Below are 25,281 nucleotides of genomic sequence, written 5' to 3'. Positions count from 1 at the left end.
TCTTGTAGTGTGGGGCCCAAACCTGGACACAGTACTCCACATGAGGCCTCACCAATGTCAAATAGAGGGGAATGATCATGTCCCTCGATCTGCTGGCAATGCCCCTACTTATACAGCCCAAAATGCTGTTAGCCTTCTTGGCAACAAGGGTGCACCATTGACTCATATCCAGCTTCTCGTCTACTGTAATCCCTCAGTCCTTTTCTGCAGAACTGCTGCCTAGCCACTCGGTCCCTAGTTTGTAGCAATGCGTGGGATTCTTCTGTTCTAAGTGCAAGACTCTGCACTTGTCCTTCATAGAATCATAGAATACCAGAGTTGGAAGGGTCCTCAGGAGGTCATATAGTCCAACTCCCTGCTCAAAGCAGGACCAATCCCCAGATCCCTAAATGGCCCCCCCCCAAGCATTGAACTCAGAACCTTGGATTTAGCAGGCCAATGCTCAGACCCCTGAGCTATCCCTCTCCCTTGTTGAACCTCATCAGATTTCATTTGGCTCAGTCCTCTATTTTGTCTATGTCCCTCTTTATCCTATCAGTATCCTCCAGTGTATCTACCACCCTTCCCAGTTTAGTGTCATCTGCAAACCTGCTGAGGGTGTAGTCCACACCATCCTCTAGATCATTAATGAACATATTGAAGAAAACCAGCCCCAGGACCAGCCCTTGGGGCACACCGTTTGATACCGGCTACCAAGTAGACGTGGAGCCATTGATCACTACCCGCTGATCCCGATGATATAGCCAGTTTTCTATCCACCTTATAGTCCCTTTATCCAGCCCATCCTTCTTTAACTTGCCATCAAGAATATTGTGGGATCCCATATCAAAAGTTTTTCTAAAGTCAGGGAATAACATGTCCACTGCTTTCCCCTCATCCACAGAACCAGTTATCTTGTCAAAGAAGGCAATTAGGTTATTCAGGCATGACTTGCCCTTGGTGAATCCATGCTGATTGTTTCTGATCAATTTCTGGCCAGGAACTTACTGGCCACCGCTTCCAACAGCTCCCATTGTCCCGGAGCAGTGATCTGCGGCCAGTAGGAGCCGCGATCGGCTGGACCTGCAGATGGGGCAGGTAAACACACCAGCCCAGCCCACCAGTGGCTTTCCCTACACAAGTGGCGACCCCTGTTTGAGAAACCCTGTTCCAGAGAATAGCAGCTCTCCCATGTCTATTGCTAATTTCTTTCACTGGTCTTATTTCCAGTTTGAACTTTGCTCATTTCAACTTCCGCCTTTGTTTGCTCAATTAAAGAACACTTTTTGAAGACTTGGAAAAAATAAGTCAACTTTTTTTTTCTTCACATCTCTGTTCCTTCTGGTCTAGTCTAGGCAAGGGTAGCCAACAAAACCTGAGACGTGCTGCTGTTCTCATGAAAACATCTATTAGTGTGAGATTTTTCTGTTGTGTGCTCCACAACCTTTTATGTTAGTGGGAAAGCTGTTCTCTAAATAATGTGGGTGGGGTTTGCATCACGTTGATTAGCATTAGGGCTACTAGAACAACATAAAAAGAGATTAGGGAGCCCTATCATTAGGAAAAAAGAAATACTAATTATTAGTCTTGAATAAGAATGCTTACTGTTTTTTAAACTGCAAGATTATGTTTCATGCATTAACATTCATGGCTCTGAGTTTAATCTATTTCTATCTGCACTGCATATTTGTTGTCTAGTTTTACATTAAAAATAGTATTTAAGGGTTAAGAGGGACATGTTCTCTACTCCAGGATACAAATGCTGCCCACTGAAGTCAATGGGTTCTCCTTGAAACCTGTAGCAGAGAATGGGGCATAAAAAGAGAGAGAAAGAGAGGACAGCTGAATGTGATTGAAAGCATCAGTAATTACACCAGGCGCCAATAGCTGTAGAGGACTTGATTCTGATCTCACTGACAGCAGCTTTACACGGGTGAAATGCTATTAACATCTATGGAATTACTTCAGTTTGCACAAATGTACCTGAGAGCAGGATCTGACCCACTGATCACAAAATCTGAAACATAATAAACGTACATTAATTTTAGCTGAAAATACTATTTGTATTTCAAAAAATACAAGGTTAGGGATAATGTGCTGGAAATGGCATACATAGTGGATGATGAGCTGTGTGGATCTCTCATTCTTAACAAAACCTGAATCTAGGCAAAACTTGTCTAGCGTGAGTCCTGCTGCAGAGCCTGGGGAAGGTCAGACAAATACCTTTTACTGAATCTTTTTGCTGTCACTGGATTTGAGAGAGACCAGAAAGAGGGATTCAGTGATAGCCATGCTTGAAACCCTCAGTAGGATTTCTCTATGAAACTGATATATCTCGCTAGTCTCACAGAAAAGCTATGAAAATTCACCAGTAGGGTACTGGATCCAAAAACTTACTGGTTTTCTCCTGAAACTCAAAGCAAGTCTAAGGGCCCACTAAACTGTGAAAGCAAAACCTGCAGAAAGGTTCTGTACTCTCAATGGGAATCAAAATAGATAGAGTTTGGGGGATATTTGCACTTCTAATTCAGATCAACTAACTGAAGCATGTCACACTATGTCGACTAGCAGGAGCGCTAGCAAAGGTGAGATAGAAGTGTTCAATAATCTGCTGTCCTCTGTCCTGGGTGTTCCGTTTTAGCAAGCGTGACAGGTTATACAGATCCTGCACCAGCATAAAAGGGGTGAAGGAGGTGCTCTGGGCTGGAGTGGTCTTATGCCTCCAAGCTTGCAAATCAGGCCAGGATTGAAGGAGGAATTAAAAGGAGGGAACTCCACTCAGACAGGCACAACCCTGGTAAGGAAACAGACCGTTGAGCTCCCCAGCTACTAGAGACAGCCACCAACCTCTGCCCTCTTAGAAAGGAGAACACCAATCTCCTAGGGCAAGACAGGGAAAGAGACAGACTTGTACTGGAGACCCAATTAGTGACCTTCTGAAGTAAGAGGACAGTATCATGATTGAGGCTGCCTACAGGCACTCTCTCTTGTCCTTTAGGTCTTTATTTAGACTTGTTCACTAGCTGTGGACTGTTTTGTTTGTTTTACCTGGTAGAAACGAAGAAACAATCAGTAGCCCTTGGCTGGAGGGTAGAATGCTGAACTTGCTAGACTGACACACCATGAGTGCCCGCTGGGATGGGGCAATTGGACCCAAATGCTTTCACCTCTCCCACACCGGGCTTCAAACGGGGGCACTTTGCCAAGGACGGATTAATGACAGAAAGATTCAGGAGGTGATGCATTGGGATTTCACCGGCAACAGTTGTCCTGTCCAACAAATTAGTGGTTAATGACTTGGACCAGAGTCACAGCTAGATCGCTAAAAATATGTTTCAGTAATAAATAAGTAGAAATGGCAGAAAAAGCTTAGAGTTTGTAGACCTGATCCAAAGCTTGCTAAAGTCAAGCTTTTCATCAGGGTCCTGTATAGTTAACAAGCTATAACACAATATTATTTTAGAAAGCAATCAGTGTTTTTTCACAATATTCTAAGGACCAAATTCTGAGAGGTGAGTGCTTTGGCCTCATTTTCTACTAAAGTCAATAAACGCCAAGGGAAGAAGAAGTAAGCACTAAAAAATCCATCTGAACTGTGAGAATCTCAGATGGTGAAAAAAACCACAAAATTTACAGATTGCAGTTGTAAAGTAACACATTTTTATTTTATTAAATCAGTTCAAATCATAAACACCACCAACAAAAAATCTGATCTGGAATTTAACTTCTGTCCAACCAAGATATTCTACTGAGCATATTTTTTAGAATTAATCATGTTTTCAGAACTGGTTCTTATGGTCTCAGGTCTGTTTATGATTTCCAATCTGACCTACAGCTTCTAAGATAGTGGCATTATCCAGAAGATACATCCATATCACAGTATTACTTGGCCAGTCTTATTCTGTGCCAAAAATGTATGTTTTCATTAGCGGTAAACATTTCAGAACTTGATTGTTGCTGTTGTACAGCTCAGAGATAATCAGTATCTAAACTGAATCCTAAACTTCACCAAATAGCAGATTATCCATTTCCATCACATTGTATTTATTTATATGTGGTCACTAGCAGTGTGGCATATTGCATGTTAATAGGTCAGGTATGGCACAAAACTGATTTATTTTTGACATTGAATAGAATTTGAAGAGTAGCATCAATGTAAACTAGTTGATTTATGCTAGCATTATCATTGCAATTTTGAGGGGCAGGGTGCTGAGTCTAGGGAAAAAAAGCCTGGATGAACCAAGATATGCAGTCCCAGTGGCAAAAAAAAAAAAGTCTGCATTACGGGGCATAATGGAGCCAACAGTCCACCTTGCACTCTGAAGCCTAGTGCCAACTTAAAGAGACCCAAATAGGCTGGGTAATTTCAGCCAGTGTCTCCCTGGCAAACTAGGATTTCAGCTCCTCTTCCATGGTGAACCCCCACCCCCTGGGCAGGGCAGAAGCTGAACAGCCATCTTCTTTCCTTAGGCTCAGCTCCTCCTCCCCCATTCTAGTTGTGCATGTTGGGAGAAGAAGAGGGGGGGAAATATAGCCCAGTGACTTTTTTCTGACAATTGTCAGCAGGAAAAGTGCAACTAAAATAGCTTTCAAAATGTATTTGTACTCACCTTTGGCAGGTTCAGTGTAAGACTATGCTGCTGTACCCCATCCAGAACAAATTTGTGTTGGTCATCATGTTCCTTTTCAATTTCCCAGAGGTGCAAAAGATCATGACTTGTAAATAGGGCAGGTACTAGCATGAGGATAATTTCCTCTACTGTGGTTGTCATTCAGCATGTTCCATAGTGGAATGCTTGCAAAATTGGTATTGAAGAGTTGCTGTACTTTAATATGATACAAAAATGATCAGGGAATTAGGTGAATAAAAGTGTGTGTCAGATTATTCTTGTTTTTAAAAAATAATCTTTTTAAAAGCCCGATGTGTGGGATATTTAATTAACCTTCCCTCCTCTCTCCCCTGCTCATTTTCTCCCCCTCCCCCCAAGAATATAGAAGTGATGCAGAATGAGACTTTGGGAGGGGTGTTAAATAAATTAACAAATGGATTTGCAATGTTATATGCCCCCCCCAAAAAAAAGAAAAAAAAAAGCCAGTTTGCTTGGTGGCTTGGCACATACAAAAACATATACTTCAAGGCCAGAAGAGACCATAGTAATCATATAGCCTTACTTCCTGCAAATTGCAGGCCTCAAAATCTCACCCATCCACTCCACTGGCTGAGTTACTAAGTCTTCAAGTTCCAGAGAATCCACCATTTTCCCCAGTTCAAACCAGCATGTGACCCATGTCCTGTGCTACAGAGGAAGGCTAAAATAGACTCATAGACCCATAGACTCATAGACTTCAAGGATCGAAGGGACCATTATGATCATCTAGTCTGACCTCCTGCACAATGCAGGCCACAGAATCTCACCCACCCTCTCCTGTAACAAACCCCTAGCCTATGTCTGAGTTACTGAAGTACTCAAATCCTGGTTTAAAGACCTCAAGGTGCAGAGAATCCTCCAGCAAGTGACCCGTGCCTGCAGAGGAAAGCGAAAAACCTTCAGGGCCTCTGCCAATCTTCCCTGGAGGAAAATTCCTTCCTGACCCCAGTTATGGGTAATTAGTTAGACCCTGAGCATGAGACCAAGACCCACCAACTAGACACCTGGGAAAGAATTCTCTGTACTAACGCAGAGCATTCCCCACCCATTTTCTTATCTCTGGCCACTGGAGGTGTTTCCTAATAGAAGTTGCAAACTGGCCATATGCCACTGTAGGCAATCTCATTACGCAATCCCCTCCACAAACTCATCAGTTCAGTGTTAAAACAAGTTAGGTTTTCTCCCCCAATACTCTCCTTGGATATCATTGCCACCTGCACCTTCTTGGAGTCAGTTCTCCTTATGGCTCATAGGCATCTCCCACATGCCTGTTTGAACCCTAGTTCTCCCAACAGTACAACTCAGTGGGAGAGAACTCCTTTACTCCATGCTTCTTTTTATTGATAATCTGGTGCAAGGGATTCCACAGTCACTATCCCTGGGAGGAGGTTTCCTCTCTGGGACAGTCTGGGAGAAGTTTCCCAAAACAGTCCAGGAGCCCCAAATGGTCTACACAAGACTGATTAAGAGTACTGGGGAAATGGCATTGCCATGCAATGTCCCACCGGTTAGGCAAACCTTAGCTTTAGGAACAGACAGCCTTTGAGAATACATTTCCTCTCTGTGTCCTGGGGTCGTCTCTTTTTCTCAAGTCCTTGCTCAGTTATATCTTGTGATTTATTTAATCTAAACGGCGTAAGAATTCAAGGTCACATCAGACTGCTATGTCAGCCTTTCAACAAAGTGCCATTTGGCCACATGTATCATCTAGGCTTAATGAAATAAACTCTGGTCTCTGTACGATGGTTATTGTGTCCCTTTTCCTGCTCTCTCTTCTTCCTTCCCTATTACAAATAGGATTCTGGAAGGATCCCCATCTACACTGCTCCAAATTTACTATATTAAAATCTCACTTTGATATTGCCTTACCTTTCGTCGGTCAAAAAGGTCCTAGGGACTGAACCCTGGATTACATGTCTATTGTTCCTGACTAGACGTGTTAGATCCAGTTAGTTAAGTCTGGCTGCATGTTTTTTGTTTATTGCCCTCTGAAAGAGACATAATTTATAATTCCCCTCACTTATGCCCCAGCTACACAATAAATGTGAATTACTGCTAGAAGCCAAATCATCTGCCACATCAATGTCACAGAGCAGGGAGGCAACTGTTCCTCTCTGTATGACTCTGGTGAGATCACACTTGCAATAGTATGTTCAGTTCTGGGAACCTCAATATCACACATATATTAAAGCAGAGGGACTTCAGAGAAGTGCAGCAAAAATGATTAGGAGTTTGAAAGGACTGACATGTAGGGAAATAAGTACAGCCAGGCTAAGTAATGATAATGTTAACTGTGCACAAACATTTGACAGAAGTAAATACCAAGAGGTACTCTGAGCAGAGCAAAGGGAGAAAACTAGCAGGAAAGGGATTAAAATAAGAAATAGAGAATTGCAGCTGATCATCAACAAACTTCATGACCGTTATTGCTATTAGATTTTGGAATAGTTTCCAAGGGGAGTGGTGGGAAGCATATTGCTCTGACCATTGAGAAATGAACTGTACACACAGCACTAGAAAATATGCTTTAAGGAGCAACCCTGCAATGGACTAGACTTCCCTCTCAATTTCTGTGATTCTATATAACATTCTAACACTCTGCAGAATACAACCAGGGAGCTGTGTATTGTACATCCAGACATTTTACTGCCCACAACCAAACCCAAAGGTTTGTAGAGTCTGGTTGTTGGTCCAGTCCTGCTGCCCCTGAAATCAAATTTCCATAGGCTGGATTGGGACTCTGGAACTGACCTAAAGAGCATACAAATTAATGGGAGTCATTCCACTGAGCTCAATGGGAGCAGGAGTAGGCCCTTAGTTCCATTTCATTTGATCTTTTTTCATACAACGGGCACTATCAAGCTTTAACACCTTTTTATTTTCATGTTTGAATGATCCTACAAGAAAATAAAATTCACACTTGTGGATATTTTAATAAAGAACAGTGACCTTGAATCTTTTCTTTGAACACTGACTTGTAAATTACATCTTGGCTGGTAAATGGCACTTTTATTCAGCAATTTTCCCATAATTACTTAAATAAGAGTTCATAAACTAAACTGTAAGTTAAAAATATGCAAATGGCACTACCAATATTCAAGAGACTGAATTCAATTAACTAGTTAAGTATACTGTGAAATATTAATTTTATTAAAACCACTTTTAATCATATCTCTAAATTTAGGAAGTTGCATTATCTGGCCAGCCGGGCCATCACCGGAAGAAATGATTCCTCTAAGCAGCTTGTTTATACTGAGCTAATTGCACAGAAGTTATCTGGTTAGTTTGTGATTAACTTTGTCAATACAATCAACTTGTGACTATTTGCTGCACAGCCAGTTAATTATCCAGTGATCAGATATTGGTCATGTTATTAAATAATCCATTCAGAATGAAAGGATTTATGTAGTTATCATTTTAGAAACAAATGAGAAAGTGCTGCTCTGCCCATAAGTTGTCATCAACAACAGCAGCTGTTGTACTTCCCCAAGCCACCTGGTTTCTGTATTGCTCAATTAAACAGGGGCCATTTTGTTTTTAAGAATAGAACAATGTTATTTTGGATTATTGTTTGACAGAATCTGAACTAATGTTTGAAGTGTTACATATGTGACTAAGTAACAATGGTTAACTTGGTAGCAAACAAGAGTAATTTCTATATGATGCCTGTGTGTTGATCTATTCCTCAATTCAGTTTCTAGTGGACAGGTGCCAGCATCCCATAATCCATCATTGAAACCAGCACTTAATGACACGTTTGAATGTTGATATTCTCATCAGAAAAGCCAAATGTGGCCAAACTTGCAATCTAGTATATCAAAGGAGAAAGCAATTCATAACACAAATATTCAATGGGAGACAGAAACCTAGCAAGCAGTAATGCTGAAAGAGACTGAGGGGTGGCAGTGGACAGAAAATTAAAGACCAGAATGCTGAATGATATGAGTCACAGACTGCGTGCATGGATCCCTCCTGCACGCAGTGTGTATACTTCCTGTACAGCTTAGCTGCTCCTGCATTATAAAATATTGCATTGTATTCAGTTGTGGGGCAGACTTATTGTGGGAGGCATTGACAATCAGGAAACAATTTAGACAAAAGCATAAAAACAATCAGATGATTGGAGGGACTGATTTGTGAAGATATAAAGTATATATAGTGTGTGTATGTGTGAGAGAGAGAGAGAGAGAGAAAGACAATTGGGACATGTCATAGGGTACACTCACTGCTAGGGTGTCACCTGCTGGCTACTCCGGGAATTAGCTCCTTCCAGGTCCAACACTCCCTTCTGTTGTTCATTCATACCCCTGTCCCTCAGTCTCTGGGACTCTGCGTACTTCCTCTTTGTGATTTGGCTGCTTCTTCTTCATGGTGTGGCCCTCCAGCCAAGTCACTGTGTATCTTCCCCGCTCCAGGGTATCTAAGTCTCATTAAACTAACTGTCTCAGACAGTCTTCAGATCCATTGTCTAGACTGTGCCACTTCACAAGTGATTGACAGGGAAACCCAGGTCCACCCTCTACTCTTGGTTTCAGCTCAGGGACCATTTAAGTCAGCAGCCAAGATCTGCTTCCATTTCACCATCATTCTGGGCCTGGATCCCCAGAGTTTCTATTTCCGCATGAGTTTCCTCCTTTTACTTTCTAATGCCCAGAGAATAGCCACAGAGTCCTTCACTATGCTTGTCTTTTCTACTCCCAACTTCCTGGCTTTATACTAGCTCTGCCTGTTCCTTCCCACCCTGGGCTCCATCATCAATAAGGGGTTACTCATAAAACATCATTTCTCTCAGGTGTTTCTGATCTGGTTTGTTGATTCCCTTCTCAACTTCATTTACCCTTTTCAGGTTAGTGTGGGGAGAACACAACATCACAGGGTATATGATAGCTGATGACAAATATTAGAACATTCTAAACTATCAAATAATTTAAAGTGGCATAAAGAGACATTCCTAGGAGTCATGGGAAGAATTTTAGCTAGATAAAAGCTCATGAGAGTGAAAATGGTTAGACTGTAAAATATTCTCTTTATGAAAGTGATGGAAGGAATATTGCTTGGGACATTTAAGAGTAAGTTTGTCAAAAGCTAGGAGGAGGACTGGATAAGCTAATATTGCTAATGATTCCCACTAGAGATCATCTTCAGGTTCGGAAGCAAGGACTTTTATAACAGACTGTTTACACTTGATAGAATAACTCCATTAGCTGATAGCAATAGTAGTCTGTTATCATCTGTATGTGATAACCAGTAGAGAGGGTCATGGCATACACTTTAAAAGCATATTACATATTTTCCTGGTCAGGAAAGTCAGCCTGAGCATCTGAAGGCCACAAGAGTTCAGGTCTTATCATTGAGGAGTTCAGATGCCACTTTTGTAACAGCTCCCACTAAAGATTCTTAGAAAGATTCAAACTCATTGTGACAGATATTGCAATTATATTCTTTATCTTTAGAGGTTGTATCCTATTCCATGGGCAGGATTACTGCAGCTCCTCCAGAAAATAAAAACACTGGAGTTTGATTAATGCAAAATCCCAAAGTTGGTTATGCAGATACATAGCCTTTGAAGCTATATATATATATAGGGTTCTGCAAAGTTATGCCTCCTAGGGAAAGGGACAGTGACTGGTTTTATCTGTTTCAGGAGGCCAGGGAACAATGGCTTTGAGTGTATAAAAGATGAGTTTTGAACAGACATGTGGCCTTTTCTTTCATTCAACAAATGCACATGATTTTCTGCCAAGGGAAGGCCCAACTCTTCAGAAGAGTTAGAAGAATCTTAAGAACATTTGGAAGGATTTGAACCGGCTAGTATCACCAGATGGTGCAAAAACAAATAAGGTAGTCATATCACAGGGATTGGCAATCTTTGGCACGCGGCCCACCAGGGTAAGCCCCCAGTGGGCTGGGCCGGTTTGTTTATTTGCCAAGTCCACAGGTTCGGTTGATCATGGCTCCTACTGGCTGCAGTTCGCTGCTCCAGGCCAATGTCGCTGTGGGAAGCAGCACAGGCTGAGGTATGTGCTGGCCATGGCTTCTCACAGCCCACATTGGCCAGGAGCGGTGAATGGTTTGGGGGAATGGTCAAGGCCGCCCAGAGGATTCTGAGGGCTTGAGGTAAAGCAATTTCAGGGGCCCCTTCCATAAAAAAATTGCAATACTATACAATGCTATATTCTCGTGGTGGCCCCTGAGTGGCCCAGCGCAAATTGCCCCACTTGCTCTGCACCCACGGGCAGCCTTGGGAAAAATAAACCTTCTGCATTTTGGCACAAACCCAGTTTTGAGAAAACTTCTTTACAAAGTATCACTGGTTCTCAGCATCAGCTGGTGCTAAAAGAAACTAAAGCTCATTAAAAGAGTTGGACAAATATTTTCCATCAAAACTTTTTCTGGATCGAAAACTAGGGGTTTTTACAAAGCAGAAAAAAATCACGGACAATGTCTGCTTTCCTTCAAAATTTGTTGTGTTTTTTTAATTGAAAAGCTGAAATTGGTCTGCCAAAACCTGAATATGGTTTGGGGTTTCAGAAGTGTGTGGTCAAATATTTGCTGCTTGCTGTGTTTGATTGCTTAAAGAAACAATAAAAAAATTCTGCTTAAAAAAACACCAAAACTTTTGAACCACCTCACCTTGTGACCAAACACCCGAGCCCATCCAGTCAGAGATTTTTCCAGGTTTCTGATACTCTGCTGGCTTCCTTGACTCATATCTGTCTCCATAACTTTGGGTTCATTTAGGTTAGAACATAAGAACAACCATACTGGGTCAAACCATAGGCTTCTAGCCTTCAAACCTTCCTTTGAAGCTCACAGCCTCCAACTGCCAGCCACAGCACATGGTCCTTCAAACAGCCAAACAAATAAACAGACTGACAAACACAAGCTCAGCACACACAGCAAGTAACCCCCAAACACAAGCAAACACACACACTACAGACAGTCACTTACCCCACTGATGCTGTATTTGCTCCTCCTTCACCTGGATAACTCCCTTGCGAAACTCCCTGTTAGCAGCCCCTGTTCGCAAAGCCTGTGGAGATGGATGGCAGGAGAGAGATCACTTGATCATTGCCTGTTAGGTTCACTCTCTCTGGGGCACCTGGTATTGGCCACTGTTGGTAGACAGATACAGGGTTAGATGGACCCGGGACAGCCATTCTTATGTTCTTAAACCAAAGGTCCATCCAGCCCAGTATCTTGTCTACTGACAATGGCCAATGCCAAGTGCCCCAGAGGGAGTAAACCTAACAGGTAATGATCAAATGATCTCTCTCCTGCCATCCATCACCGCTCTCTGACAAACAGAGGCTAGGGACACCATTCCTTACTCATCCTGGCTAATAGCCATTAATGGACTTAACCTCCATGCATTTGGCTATTTCCTAGATACTGGCTCCATGGGGTCCCTCAAAAACTGGAGACGGTTACTGTGGGTTTGTCTTTAGTATAGCTTATGTACATACTCCACGAATTGAGCATTCGAGCTTGTTCCAGTATCTGGGATGAGCCTATGCTGTGAAAACTGAAATGCTCAAAATAGCACATGCATGTGAATGGACACAGAGTGCTAAAATTAAATTAACACAGGGGTTCTCAAACAGGGGGGTCAGGACCTCTCAGGGGGTCACAAGGTTATTACTGGGGGTCGCAAGCTGTCAGCCTCCACCTCAAACCCCGCTTTGCCTCCAGTATATATAATAGTGTTAAATGTATAAAAAAGTGTTTTTAATTTATAAGGGGGGGGTCGCACTCATACTTTTGCTATGTGAAAGGGGTCACCAGTATAAAACTTTGAGAAACACTAAATTAACCCCTTTGAAGTCTCAGGGAATGCAGGGGAGGGGTCTCCCTTGGTAAAGTTGGGAAAGATATTGCTCTTCTCATGTGATCCCTCCCCAGTGGCTAATTTTAAATGAAGCTACCCTCCCCTGACATGAATCTCTCTATGGCACTGAAATTAAATATAGACTATAATTTGGCATTTGAGAAGTGAAAGGGATGATAGCCCTAATGGAAAAGCTAACAGCTTGGCTCTTCTGCAAGCCTTAAACTGCTGAATGAGCTTTAGAGTGGGGAAGGCTGTGCCTCCTGAACAGCCTGGCCCTGCCCCCTATCTGACTCCCTCCCACTTCCTGCCCCTGACTGCCCCCTTCAGAATCCCCGATCCATCCTGGTCCTTGTCCCCTCACTGTCCCCCATAGACCCCACCACACCACCACCACCCCGGGACCCACCCCTGCTCCCTGTCCCATATCTACCCCCCACTGAGTCCTGATAGACCCCCGGAATGCCCATGATCCAACCCCCCGATTCCTTGACCTCCCCCCCTCCCTGTGCCCTGACTGTCCCCGGAACTCCCTGCCCCTTAGCCAACCTCCTCGGCCTCGGCCCCTGCCCCTTACCCCCAGTTCCCCCATCACTCGGCGCCTCAGCGCATCTGGAAGCTTCGCTCGACAGCTGCAGTATGGCTCCAGCAGGACCCCTGAGCTCTGCCCTGCTCAGAGCCACATGTAAGGGGGCGGGACTGTGAGCTCTGGGCCAAGCAGAGGGCACTGAGCTCAGCCCAGCCTGGAGCACGCAGCCCTTCCCCCTGACCACACGGTTCTGAGCGGTGCTGAGCTCAGGGATCCTGTCAGAGTCACGCTGCAGCGCTATCCAGGGCTCCTCGTGGAGTCGCTGAGGCTTTGGGAGAGGGGTGGAGGCGAGGTCGGGTCCGGCTGGGGCCGGGGAGGAAGCCTCGGCCATTCTTGTGGGGCCCCCTGCACAGCCTGGGGCCTGGGGCAAATTGCTCCACTTGCCTCCCTCTCCCCCCCGGGCGGCCCTGGGAATGGTAAATACTGTAGTGGATCGGTCACTGATACTGAGTGATGTGGATCTCTTGGTTAACTGGGATCAGGCAAATATTTGTATATAAATGTATACATCTGGAGCAAAGAATGTAGGCCATACTTACAAGATTGAGGACTCTATCCTGGGAATCCATTACTTTGAAAAAGATTTGGCTGTTATGGTATAAGACAGGAATGTAGCAACTATTCCTATAAGCAGTAGTCTTTAAACAGGATTATGGTCTGGAACAAGGAAGGAGAAAATTAGCAATGAACTACATTTCCATCTCATTCAGAAGAAGATCAAGACATATTGGCATGGTGGTGTGGTTGACCTGACATTAGCACTGCCCAGTATATGTCTCTCCTTGCACAAAGGAATCTTCAGTTTCCAGGGCTGTAATCCTGGAAAGTTTCACAAGCACTGTATTTACGTAACCTCTAATAACAAGAAAAGAAAAGACATAGTAGTAGACAATAGCAGCACTCGCTAACATTTACAAATATATCTACAGGAGGCTTTTTCTACTGTGAACCTATTGCATATATCAATTTGTTGTAATCTCATTGTAAGTAATAATAAAAAAAACCTTGTTAGCAATGAACAGCAAAATTTTTTTGAAAAACTCATAACTTGCAAATATCAAAAGACAAGTGGGGTTATCTCTAAACCAGATTTCATAGTTGCCAATGAGTATTTTGTTGATCTAATTAAATGTCTCTTAAAAGAAATTTAATTTTGTTACTTATATTGACTAACATCCCAATACTGGGACAGGTGTCTCTAAAGCTCTTCAGCTCTAATGCACATTATCCAGGATAGCAAAAATGCACAAAACTACTTTATTACAGGAGTTACTGCTTGACATGATTTTCAGAGTCTGATTTTTCTGCTGTTAAAATTTACTTAGGCCTAACAGATAAAAATGTCTTATCCCAGAAAAGGTGTATATATATTGGGGAGGAAGTGGAGGAAAAATTGAAACTTAAAAAGTATTTTGTAAAAACATAAAAAAAATATAAAAAATATTCATAAAAAGTATTCAGAATTATTTTGCATACAATCTTTTGGAAACATTTGTTATAGCTTACATTAAAAAAAGTGTATGCTTAGTATAATTTAGAAATGGATTTTGATACATATGCTCTGTTTAGTAGTCATTACTGTAGGAGAATTTCAAGTGAACAGGGAAAGTTGTAACAGGCCATATAAAGCTCTATTTTCATATTTGCCCAATGATGTTGTTATTAATTATTTATTAATATTATATTAATGCCTTTGGGCTCAGTCATATAAATCAATTCCCATGATACTAGGTATTATGCTGTGCAAACACATAAATAGAAATTACCGGAGGAGATCCAACAGGTAGATGCAACAGACTAACAGGGGAAGCACTAGGTCATCATGACTACTATTTGTGTTTAGTATTCACAGTTTACTGAATGCAAACCGTGTACTCCACATACTGTCCAAACATGGAAGAAGGCATATTCCCTGCCTCAAGCAACTGTCAAACATTTATTTTAGAACTGAGTGAAATGTTTCAATTATTTTTTTTAAATAAAAATGCAGATTCAATTACACAAAAATGTTTTTATGAACTTAGATAGGTTTTGTTAATTGTTCACATCAGGGGGAAAAATGAAAAAGCAAAAATATTGTGTGGGTTTTTTTTAATTAAAATAATTTAACATTTTGAAATTTCCTTTGATTTGATTAAAAAAATGTTTAAGAAATGCTCAAGTTTGAACTGATCCAGATAAGTTCAATAAAGTTCAGATAAGTTAATAAAGACACATCTGTTGACTTTGGTGGACATTACATCATTTTCCTAATGAATATTAAAGATAAAGTGTCGTGAAATCACAAAACAAGAGAAGTTTAGAGCAAAAAGTTTAGAGTAAATGTTGCTGTTAAATCTTGTGCCTTTAGGCAAAGGAGTGTTTACCTGGTCCTGATATTTTGACTTGGTCAAAACTGTCATTTGAACCAATAGCAGTTTTTCCTGATGAAGTAGTGTAAAATTTGACCCACAATCTGGGTTAGTTAATTAAGTGCTCTGAAGCACACTGAAAGAAAAGTGTGTATGCGTGTATACACACATCATTTTTTATTTATTGATTTACCCTCAAATAAGAACTGAATACAAAGGCTTCTATTTTTATTTTATCATTCTGGTGCATGCAAATGTGATTGCAGGATCAGAGCCTATGTTTGGACTGTACTGCCAACTACAGTTTGCAAATAACCAATTTTGGGGTTTGATGGCAATTCTGCAAAATAAAAACAAAATTCATTTTTGGTTGACCAGAAAATAACATTTTTTTTAAATCATTGAATTAAAATAATCAAAATAAAAGAAATTTGTGTTCTGGGTAAAACAAAATACCTTGTTCAACCTGAAATGAAACATTAATGTATATTTCTGTTGGCATGAGTCCTGATATTATTTTATCACAAGATTCAAATGTACTTGTGCGTAAATAAGCACAATAATTATGCTGGTTATATTTCACCTTGGAAAGGTCTCTACTATATGTAGTTTACATTAATTCTGGCATGATGGAGCTATGGCTGCTGCCAAGTTTCTATCTCTGGCCCTCTTGACGATATGTAATGCATGTTTTAACCTCAGGGAAGGGATTTTGAGCTTTAAATGTAGTGGTTTGTTTCTGCCCACCAGAATGATAAAACAAAAATAGAAGTCTTTATATTCAATTCTTATTTGAGGGTAACTCAGTAAGTCAATGATACTGGTACAACTCACCTCAGTGTAGGCTTGGGGCATCTTTGTACTGTATGGTTTCATGTACCAAAAATATGGCAACAAGGAAGCCAAAATAGTCTACTCACAGTCCTAACTAGGATGTTATTGGACAAAATTCATTACTGGTGAATTTGTCCCATCATGTTTACTGAAATGGAAAACACTTTTTTAGACTGCAGTTACTAAAGAAGACACATTGCATAAAGTGCTAAACTTGGTTTTTCTTATTAGTACAGGCTTGTAATCAGTACTCAGGAAATTTATTCTCATCTCTTTTTTTAATTATTCCAGACAAGTCAGATGAAATTATTGATCAACCTTAACTGATGACATGCCCATAAAGTCATCAACAAATGTCAGTGTCTAATACTGTGTTACATACAGATGTCCAAGACAATATATTATAGTGCAGCTGTATTGATAGATAAGGGTTTGGTTTTTCTTTTTTTAAAAGGTGTTTATTTAGATGTTGGAAACTTTCAAAGAGATTAATAAAAGTATTTTCTGAGGGGAGGGCATTAAAATGCATTGTTTCCAACATATCTTGGATCTTTTGGGCATGAAGGCTGCACCAAGCTTGGTATATGATTTTCCTTTGAGCTGAGTGTGTACATATCTCATAATACTTCACATAGCTCCGCTTCTGGTACTCTGAAATGGTCCAGCTCTGCATAAGTATTTTCCCTTTCAGTACACAAGGAAGCATTGTGATTCGTGATGATAATACTAAGCCAACAAGCAAAATAACAGCATGTGAACATCTTCCTTTAAATAGCTTTTCCCCTCCTACAGTTTGGATGTGAAGTTACCCACTTAGAGTTTAGTTTCAGAATCATATGATCTCTAATCAAATTCTAAGTCAGCTACAATAAGTTCCCTCTTCCCTCTGCTTACTAGTGCTTGTCATGAAGGTTAAAGAACTATCATTACTGGAAAATAAAGTTCTGCATTTATTAGTGCTGTGCTTTTGAAATAGCAGTGCTAACGCTCAGCCCAGCATGTCTCCAACAAAGTTCCACTGGCTCACAGCTCTCATTTGCACTCCTGCAAGGAATATGGGAAAATTATAAAAAGGTATTTTGAGCCTCCTGGTAGAAAACAAATGTAGTAAAATCACTATCTTTACCAAGGGCTTCCTTAGGAATACATTAAAAAAATAATTCTGTCTGGACTGACTTAGCAGGGAATTCACACAAAATCTCTATGATCAACAACATCTTTGATGGTCCCCTTGGAATCCTGTTCATCTGGAAGAAGGTAGAATATAACACAGGTTAATCAGACGGTCTCTGTGCCTTGTCCATATTGGTAGTGATCTGACTCATGGCTGGTGACATATTGTGCCTCCATGGGGACAGAGGAATTCTCACACAAGGGTTTCTTGATAACCTTTCTTTCAAAAGTATCTGTAAATGAGGAGCAAATGTAACGTGATTATACTGATTACACTAATGACAGAGCTGATGATGGGTTGCAATCTCCTTTAAGAGGTCATTCAGTGGTCTAGTCTACTGGTTGGTTAATATTATTCAGCAATGTAGAATTAATCGGAATCTTTTCTTTCTCCTTTTTCTCCTTTTCTTTTAGAACAGCATCTGCACAAAGATGTGATATGTAGCTGATGAATGATGATGATGGTAATGATAATGGCTGCTTGATTTTTTTTTTCTCATTCTAACACTCACCAGCCTTGTGTGCTGAAAGCGTACAATATGCAGTAGGACTTTATTAGACATTTCTGAGACAAGAGAGAAATATTTTTCACCTGCAAAACCCTTTCATCTGCATTTCATTCCCCAGCCTATAATGAACTTCTACAATGAAACTAAATAAGGAATTGTCCTAGGTAGTATTCTTTTTACAATGAGTCCAAGGGAGTAATTGAAACTTGAGGAACAAGAAGATGCTCTTTTATTTTATGTATTTAATTATTTACACATCCCTTTATTAATCAATGCACTTTTATTGCTGGGTAAAAGGAACTCTGTGTTTACAGCAGAATATGTCAAGAGACTGAGTAATTATATTCTGCATGTTACCATCATATATGGAGACAGCTTTTCAAATGGGACAACAATGGTATGTAGAGAATATTATCTCAGAAAACTGTTAACCTCCTCTTTTTTTTTTACTCACTGTAAACCAAATCCTGCGTGGTGCTGAGAACTCTTAATTCCCATGCTCAGAACCTCTGCTGGTTGGGCCCATTAACATTGCCCCTACCATTCATACACAATGGAGGTAGAATAGGGGCCTCATATTTAAAGCATTAACAGATTCATGGTAAGAATCAGCAGATGTGGATTAATACTAGTCCCATGGGTCACTATTACAGAGATTTTTGTTTTACTTGTAAAACTCGTAACTCTGTGTAGTTTAGTTACCATACTATTTCAGAATAAAGGTTAAAAATCTTTAGTAGGGATTACATAATCATGTATCAGAATAACATGTTGCATTGACCTTATGACAAGGAACAGTGAAGCAGGGAAGGACAGACTCCTTCCACATTAAGGGAAATGAATATGGGCACACTCTCACTTTCTGGGCTACTTGATGTTATTGTGGCAGTGATGTGCATGTGGGGTTCCAGCTACAATTCTCACAGAAAAAAGTACTGCTGGGCAGGGCTGCCTGGGGGCGGGGAAGTGGGGTAATTTGCCCCAGGGCCCAATGAAAATATAGTATCCTATAGTATTGCAACTTTTTTTTATGGAAGAAGCCCCTGAAATTGCTTTGCCTCAGGCCCCCTGAATCCTCTGGGTGGCCCTGCTGCTGGGCAACCCAGAGAGCAACATTAGCTTTGGCCTCAGAGGAATTCTTCCAGATGTCATCTCATGCAGAGGCCAAGGGCCATAAGGGGAGCTATAGAAGGGAGCTAATTGGAATGGGTGAAGGAGGAGGGAATCACATAAAAATGTTTTATTCTCAATCATAATTATGTATGTCCTTGTGTGTATTTCTAGCTTGCTTCCCCTGACATTTTCCCTATGACATTCTCCCTATGACGTTCTAACGTTCCGGTAAATATTATATATTGAGTCAGACAGCAAGCATGGAGGAATATTTTGCCATCTTTTCACAGCAGCAAATCCTTTCAGATCTTCACTTTGGTGCACATTATTATTAGGAATGTGCATAGGCCCTAAAATTCAAGCTCATTTGTATCCAGCAAGTGTCATGTTTGGATTTGGGTTGGGGAGAATAAGTTAGCCTACTACTGAGAGTCTCCATCTTATCCTTCCCCATGGTGCTGATGGAGCTGTAGGTTATTAAATCTGTCTCTCTCTCTCTCTCCAACTCTAGCCACAGCTCCACTCCTCCTCCTGCTCCAACCCCAGCCCAGATCTGCCCTCTTCCCCTCTCTGCCTCAAGGCCAGCTCCATCTCTAGCCCCAGCTCCTCTCCCATCCTCAAGTTCTGCCCCCATCTCTGTCATCAGTCTAAGTTCCTTTGCTGAGCCTACTATGCAGTAATGGAGGGGAGCATGAACAAATTCCATTATTGATAAGGCTAGGGGTGACAGGAAACTTTGGGGCACCACCATATTAATGGGATGTACTGATTATGGAGTACAATTGAATTTGGACTGAAAGTATAGATATCTTGCAAGAATTATTAGATCTGCCCCCTTATTCATGTTGTGTTGTTCCTTATTCGGGTGAGCAGTCCTATGGATTTCAATGAGACTACTCAGACGAGATAAGAACTAATCATTATGATTAAGTATCAGAGGGTAGCCGTGTTAGTCTGCATCCACAAAAACAACATGCATCTGAAGAAGTGGGTTTTTTTACCCATGAAAGCTTATGCCCAAGTAAAGCTGTTAGTCTTTTGCTCCATGAGCATAATCTGCAAATTCATTACCTAACTAAGAAGAACCCAGAAAATACACTGAGAGAGATTCTCAGCTGGTGTAAACCAGCATAGTGCCATTGAAGTCCCAACAGAGGGAGCAAGGAGAGGCAGTACAGCAAGCAGAGACAGAAGGGAAGAGGTGGGGCAAGAGTGTCTCCACTTCTGGTCATGCTCCTTTCCCCCCAGCCTCCAAAGCAGCTGCATCTCCGGGGCTGGCAGGCTGCAGCCGTGCCACTCGGCCCCACCCCCCAGAGCAGGCTGCAGCCACACTGCCAGAGCATGCTGAAGTAGCTCCAGCCAGGCCAGGCCAGAGACATTCTCCCCTGGTCCTCCCCAGATAAGGTGGGAAGGGATGGGATGGTGAGAATGTGGGGGTCCTGGGCTAGGGGTGGGGTCATGTGGGGAGGTGGTCACAGGGGTTACTCCCCTGACCCCCAGCTTCTCCCCCCCAAAAACATTTCCCCACTAGTTGCTGTCCTAGCCCATCAGGGTAAGCAACTGGCACGCTGGGACACTTTTTTTACTCAGGTTTACCTCCACGCCTGCAAATGTTTGAGGTAAACAAACTATCTTGGCCTGCCAGTGGCTTATTCTGATGGCCTGGGAGCCAAAGTCTGCTGAACCCTGAATTATAGGGTTGGCTTATGAATGGGTCATAAAAATTTTCCATTTTTACTCATCTATCTTGAGGGGATCAGCTTATAAACGAACCGGCTTATGATCGAGTATATACAGTAATCGTTTTTTTCTTTCCTTTCACTCTTTTACAATTGAAAAACCTATGGAGTCCCACAGGTTTCCATCTTGCAAGCCTTCCAGTTCAATATGAATGAAAGCCACTAGTGAAGATTTTGAGAAGTTGTGGGCTGCATCACAGTATACAGATGATATAAATATTTATGACTATTTTTACAGTCTCAAAGTTCCCTAGGAAATAAACTGAAATAGGAACTAGTTGAAGGTGAGCTGGTGGCTGGATAAGATGGAAGTGATACCTTCCTGCAAAAGAGGTACCGTCGTCTACTGTGTCTCTAGATAGTGTATGCTGAGTTTCTGCCAAAAAGATTTGTAGCTTCATGGCCATTTTGGATCCAGCAATGCTTCTAGATTCTCAGGTAGCAGTGGGGCCTCGTAATGATTTTGTTGTAAATGCTGAGGAAGGAGGCTGCAATCGTACCATTCCTACTCAGACTTTGTGATCTACATGCATAACTTTGTCTCCTCCAGTCTAGATTACAATAATGGATTCTGTTTCTGGTAATTGAATACAGCTGCCAGTCTTCTGAGTGAGATACCACAAGCCCATAGCACTGAGGCCCACCCCTCTGTGCTGGCTTCCTCCCCACTTACAGGTATAATTCAGGTTGTTGGTGATAATCTCTAAAGCTTTTTCTGGTTTGGAACCTAGCCATCTGAGAAATAGACCTTCCCCCTATAGCTGCTAACATATGTGCCGGATGTCAGAATTGGAGGCTGAGCTCAGTGATTTCTCTGAGGGATTTCCCTGCCTTTGGAATTTGCTACCCTTCATGGTCCACTGGAGAGAGAGTCTGGTTGACTCAGGACAAGATGTAAAACTTAATGATTTCATTTACGGTTTCGTTAATAGCATGTCTTGGGTTTGCTAGCTGGGGTTCAGATACATTCTCTAACAGCCAGCCTTCTGCTAGTACTTGATGCAGTAGCAGTAATGTTAGCCATATTTATGTTAACTATTGCAAGTGGCACATGCAATTTATATGTTATTAATGTTTTAAACCAAAGTATTTAGTGCTATGAAGATCAGTGCTATAAAAATGAATAAAATAAGGTTTTGAAAGTTCCTGCAATTCTTTCATTCTTACGCTGTCTACTGTGATAAAACTCAAGGTGGTAGGTACTTAATAAAATGACTGACAGGCAATATAATGCATGTTGCTAGCAGCAGCACTACTTCTGTAGAACATACTTCAGTACAGTGTAAATTCCACATCTGTGAAAAATGATAATTAAGCAAGAATAAATACGAAATATTTAAAACTGCCAGTTCAATGCTGTTAACAGAAACACTGCTGTATATTTTTTCTCAATTTAATTCTTCCTATTCTCAATAGTACTTTTTCAGTTTCTATATTATGATGTATTCTGCTATCCGTATGCTTAAGTACCCTGTGCTAAGTTATTATTCATTTCCTGCAGTGTAGATTTTGTAAAGTTAGCCTTCTCTTCTCAGTTGACTGTATACATACTTTTGATCTGTATTTTAACACTGCAAATAAATCCCTTTGCCTGTGTAATTTATATACAAAATCTTTAAATGGCAGAACAATGATTTAGAACATGAAAACAAATCTTTTGTCCATTCCTATAGCAATAAAGACATGAATGTAAAATTTAAATATTATATATTTTTTCCCCAAACAGAAGCAAATTCTTATTGATGAGTTACACCACAGTACGTGGGAGTTATGTATGCCTTACATTAAAGCATAGTGATGGATATATGTGTATATACTTGCAATTACAAGCACTTAATTTAGCCATGATTATTTCTCAAGCCACATTAGAAAAAGAACAATACATTCCCATCTACATGGGAGAGACTTATTTTGATATAGAAACTGATGCTATCAAGCACTGGAGTCTTTTTTTATTTCCCTTCGCCCAGAGTTACATACAGTATCACCAGCTGTGTCATCTTTACTCTATGTATTAGAGATGGGCCTGCCCCAAGACTCTAGATCAAAACATTCACAAATATGAACTCTGTGGAGCAGGGCCATCTGCACTACTTCTGGAGATTATTATGCCTAAAATGTAGGAAATGCTCTTCTCAGCTGACTATTCTTGTTAAAGAAGCAAAAGACAAAGAGAAGACTGAATATGGCCTATCAATTATTCCAATATAATCACCTTGAAGTGTGACACTCTATCATCTAACTACTATCTAAAGAGAGAATAAAACAAACAAAAAAGTTATTAGGAATAAAAAAAGATGCCGCCCCTTCAATCAATTGATTCCAGAAGCAATGTTTCCATAGCAGTAAGTATTCTTTCCAGTCTAAAGAACTTCCCACCACCAACTTAATCACAGGGTACTTGATGCATGAATCTGTCTTTTCCAGTTTGGTAGGAACATTCATTTTTGTGCAATGATTATTAGCACTGATAGCCAAAGCACAAGGAAAAGTCTCTCTAACCTACAATTAAATGTATTTGTGGACGTGAAAGTGTCCAACAAACCAAAGTAAGTTAATATTTTGGTTTATACTGTAGAGTTCTTTCATCAACACTATTTAAATTACAGAGAGAAAACTAGACCCTCAAAGGCAATAGTTACATTATCCTTCTACCACAAGGCTTACTACATGCATGAGTCAGCTTTTCAAAGTTAAGCTCATACTCTTGTGCAGACATACTGCAATGTGCCTAATTCGTGCATATAGTTACCTTCTGTGTTCAGACAAATTGGGTATTTGTCATACATATTGGCCTAGAAGGTGCACATACGGCAGATACTTATGCATATAGGCTAAGCAGGTGCAAAGATATGCACACAATTGCATGCTTCTAACTTTAACAGTATGGCTGAATATCTATGAAATTTAAGACAATCATATTTTCCTTAGAGCTGTAAATCAGGATCAAATATATTCAGTTTGTTATGCAGTATCAGAAGAATATAACTCACGCATGGAAGATAAAATGGTCTTTCTAGAGTAGTAGCTGTTTCCATAGGATCTTGTCATCTTTCAGTTCTTAAAATGGCAAAACTCCCATTGCCATCAGGGATAATTTTGCCTATCAAAGATCTCAAGATCAGGCAGACATCATCTGTAGTGTCTTTTTATAATTTCCAAAAATTAGTTTAATGGATCTCTTGATTTCTGATTAACTCTTTTGTGCATTCTTCCACAGATATTAGTTCACATATTCAAGAAAGAGGACAAAACTAGAATCTTTTATCATGATGAATTTCAGCTGCACTGAACTTTGGGAATTTGAATAAAATTAACCTGCTTCTCAACTTTTTTTGGTTTTGGTTTGGCCCATCTCTGAACATCATAAAATAATTACATAGCTTCTTAAGAATGACCTTTTTTTCCTCAGAGATATCCAAGATGATATGACTGGATCACTGCAGATCAGAGATTACATATCTCTTACAGTAACATGAGGAAATGTATATAGAATCCTTCTGTGTTCTGGGTACTAGTATTACATCTGGCTGTAGCTAATGTTAATGATCCACCATCCATGGGCTACAAATTCACACAAAATGCCAGGAAAAAAGAAAAGCACTTTAGTTATTAGTATTATACTTCTCATACTGTACACCTGATGCTCTGAGTCTGACTAGATGTAGTGGGCTCTATAATAATTGTTCTCTGATATATTACACCTAGGTGACTCTTGGTTGACCATTAATTTTGTTCCTTTGTTCTCTTAATAACACATTTATCAAAACCAGACCTGAAGCTTAAACTTTTAGGTTGCAATTATGATTACTATTTCATTATACTCTTACAGTTCCACTTTTTGTATAAAGAATTGTGGGACTGAATAATTTCAAAGTGATTGCAATGGTGATTTTCTTCTCAACTATCAATTACATTGTACTACAATACCATTGTCCATAATCTTTTGAATAACTAACATAATTTTGTTCTGATTTATAGTAATTTAAATAACATTGGATTAGGCTTAACTACATAGATATGACATCATTTGATGGGACTTTTCCAATGCATTTGAATGTTTGACATGCTCTTGGATATTAATCCTGTATATTCTGAAAAAAGGCAATGGAAACTAGATACTGTGGGCCCATTTTACAAATGAATCCACCTTATTAGATAGCTAAATACCTCACTTGAAAAGTCGGATTGCAGAAATGGGCATTTTCTGAACAGAAAAACAAAGATTTTCTGTGCCTAAATGCCAATTGTAGTGTCCATGATTGTTCTATTAAGGTATCTGCTTTTGAAAAATGGTCCCTGCTTTGTACATTGATCCATCAATAAAAAGGAACAATGTAGTTCTCTAGAATCTCCATTCAATTTGTTCTCAATATACACCTTATGAGGACTTTGATAATAGAAATAAGACTTCACTCATGTAAAGGGGCAGCATGGAGAGTAGGGGGTGAGTTCAGAGATGATCTACCCAAGAGGAAGCACTCAAAGGCAAGAAAGATTCACATATTTCCCAGGCA

This window comes from Gopherus flavomarginatus, chromosome 1 (genome assembly GCF_025201925.1).
Source record: "Gopherus flavomarginatus isolate rGopFla2 chromosome 1, rGopFla2.mat.asm, whole genome shotgun sequence".
Taxonomy (NCBI): domain Eukaryota; kingdom Metazoa; phylum Chordata; order Testudines; family Testudinidae; genus Gopherus; species Gopherus flavomarginatus.
Note: the sequence above shows the minus strand (reverse complement) of the source record.